The following is a 3303-nucleotide window of genomic DNA, read 5'->3' as shown; positions in this document are numbered from 1 at the left end:
ACAGCCTGAAATTCACAGAATTGAGAGTGGTCAGGGGACAGTGGCTACCGCCATCTTTTGGCCCTAATAATTCCAGAGTTCTCTCTGCTTGGAAAAACTGGTTTGGGAGTATTCAAATACAGCTCTGGGAAGGTTTGACTCTTTCCATGAAACTGGTCCTCTTCCCCTCCTTCTTAGGCAGGACACAAAGAGAGGTGGCCATTTTTATGGACCTGGAATCTAACTTTTTTTGCATAAGGAAGTAAATGGCTTTGTGTGCATGGAAATTTCCCCTCCCCTGCAGGGGAGAAAGTCGGCCAGGGCTCCAAGGATTCAGAAACCATGCAAATGATGAAGATGCTGGCCCCAGCAGCTGTGACCTTGGACCTGATGGAGGGCAAGGGGGTAGTAGAATTGTCAAGAAGGGGATGCTTTCTTCTGACTCTAGTTTCTCTGCTCCATCCATCAATGAACATTCATTTATTAAGGGCCAGCTCTATATTACTTGATGTGGAGTCTTGGTTTCCTCATCTGTAAAATGGGCATATTAATACTTGCACTAGCTACCTCCTAGGGTTTTTGGAAAGAAGACTTTGTGTTCATTGTAAAGCCTATAGATACGTTTTGATTTTTATCGATCCTTGCCCACACCCATTCAATACTGAATGAAAGCAAAAGCATTATTCCACACTTGGTCAGTCACTGACTGTGTCAGTCACTGTGATCCAGGCACAGTGTTGGAGATACAAAGACAAACAGTTCCTGCCTTCAAAAAGCTTATATTCTACCGAGGGATCGAGCACATAAACATATAAGAAAAACTAATATAATTTGAGGAGTGAGAAAATACTAACAAGGTCAAGAGAGATCAGGAAGAGGTGGAGCTGGACCCTGGGCCGAGCCCAGAGGTCAGCTCAGGCCCCTAAGAGGCAGAGAGGGCATCCCAAGCAAGCTGGACAGTCTGTGCACAGCCCCCTCAACAACACAACAAGGCGTCTTCCATTCTCCCCTTGAATACCTCGAATAATGAGAAACTTGCTTCTTCCCTTCACTGGATTTCTTCCCTTCTCCTTCTCCCTCCCCTAAGTCCATTTCCATTCCATTTTTTGGATAGCTCTGAGGCTTAGGAAGTTCTTAAAAAAACTGGGTGAGACATCAAGAGGCAAAAGAGGAAAGGAAGAAGGAAATTTCAGACATAAAGAAAGGCATGAGCAAAGGTCAGAGAGCTGGAGAGCCCTAGGTGGGAATAGGAGCCAGAGGCATAGAGTCTAAAGCTTGGAATTGAGAAGACCTGGGTTCAAATCTACTTCTGATACTTACTAGCTGTGGAATCTTGGGAAAATCTGTTCATTTGTCTGAGCCTCCATTTCCTCATCTGTAAAAGGAAAGGTCAGCTCTCAACCTAGGATCCCATGAAGAGTCTGGTTTGGCCGGGGCAGAGAGTATACAGAGGAGAGAAATGTGATAAGGCTGGAAAGTAGGGTGGAACCAGGCTGCTGAAGGCCTTTACTGCCAATCCAAAGAGTTTGAATTGGTTCCATAGATAGGTGGGAGCCAGTGAACAGTTTGGAGTGAAATAGGCAAACCTAGGGATGAGGGAATTTAGTCTGCAAGGAGCATGGAGGACGTTTTGGGGGTGGTTGTGAAGTACGGCTCATGGATTTGATGATGGAAAGGACCTCAGGCCAGCTCTTCATTTTGCAGACAAGGAAACCGAGGCCCAGAGAGCCTTGCTCAAAGTCACACAGGAAAGTAGTTGGGTGGGATTTAAACCCCTATTGTGTAACTCCAAATCCATTCTCTTTTCCCAGGAACACACAATAGCCAGACCACTTTCTTCTCTCTTTGATCCTTAACAGGAAGAGGCTTTCCTCTCTCCATTCCTGTGATATATTTGAGGGAATTGGGGCAGCAAGTGGTGGTGGGAATTACGTGAACCACATTGACTCCATCTTGTGATTCAATTCTGGAGCTAGCCCTTTCTATTCAATTATGAGTCTAGTCCAATTTGTCTTGTGAGAAAATTTTATTCAATTGTGGGAATTGAGAGAAAACTTTATTATATTGTTGGAACCTAGCCCTGTGGCTAGGTGGCTGGGAAGCTGTACCATCTCTGCCCACTGCTTAGAGACCCTTAACTAAGAACCTAGGTTATACTGACCAGAGACCTGGTCAGATCTGAAAAATGATGCAAGTTTTCTCACTATACATCTCAAGCAACCCATATCTTATCTGAAAACTGGCCCCACACTGCTCAGTTATTGTTGCCGAATTCCTTTGATTATTCATGGACACTTGAGGGAGTGGGACAGCTCTTTTTCTGATTTCAGGGAATTGTACCTGATCACTCTACCCCTCCCAACTTGGAAACTCCCTACTCTTCCCTCCAATTAGAATTCAGATTACCTTCCGCTGTATTCAAGTTAATTGTTTCCTTTTAATTAATTGGCCTCACTTGAGTAATTGTTTTTAACTATAAAAGTCTGTCTCTCCCTGCATTTTGGGTCCAATGCCAAAGACAAAGAAGAGGCTTGGTCCCAATTTGTTGAGGGTTTGGCATGCATTGCTTAATCAACCAAGATGCTTAGAAGCTCAAATTTTTCTTTCCTCAATCATTTCATCTTGTATGTGGGGCAGTAAAAAGAACCCTAGGTTTAGAATTGGGAGGTCCAGAGCAATCCTGGCTCTGCTACTAACTTGCCACAAGACTCTGGGCTAGTCCTTTCCCCTTTCTTGTCCTCACTTCCCTCAGTTTTGAAACTATCTGGACTTAATTAAGGTATAACATGTTTCACAATTATAGAACTCAGAGCTCAAGAGCCTGTGGAGATCTAGACCAGGCCTCCAGGGACTCCAGTCGAGACAAGCGACCTTTCCCTCTATATGAGATGGCCTTTAATACCTGTCTTTACCCACCGATCCTATACTGGACCCAGGTCTCCAGTCTGGGCTTTCTGTGTCCTTGAAATGTTTTCCTTGTGAATAGAACGGCGCTGGGGGGGCATTCTGTTATTTGCTTTCAAATTTGATAGGAAAATATCTTCTACCCTAGTGGAAAACAGTGTCACACAATAACCAGAACAGAAGATGGCTCACCTGAAGATTTCAGAGAGGGCGGGTTCAGGCAGCCTTTATCAGATGCTGAATGAGAAAGCAGGGCAGCCCATATAGAGTTACCTGATTCAAATCAAATTAGATTACAAGATTTTGGAGTTGGAAAAATACAGTCTAATTCAACCTCCTCATTTTTTTTTTGAGGCACTTGGGGTGAAGTGACTTGCCCAGGGTCACACAGCTAGTAAGTATCTGAGGCCACGTTTGAAC

The sequence above is a fragment of the Vombatus ursinus genome, unplaced genomic scaffold, assembly GCF_900497805.2.
Source record: "Vombatus ursinus unplaced genomic scaffold, bare-nosed wombat genome assembly UNPS02014847.1, whole genome shotgun sequence".
NCBI classification, from domain to species: Eukaryota; Metazoa; Chordata; class Mammalia; order Diprotodontia; family Vombatidae; genus Vombatus; species Vombatus ursinus.
This window is presented reverse-complemented; position numbering follows the sequence as displayed.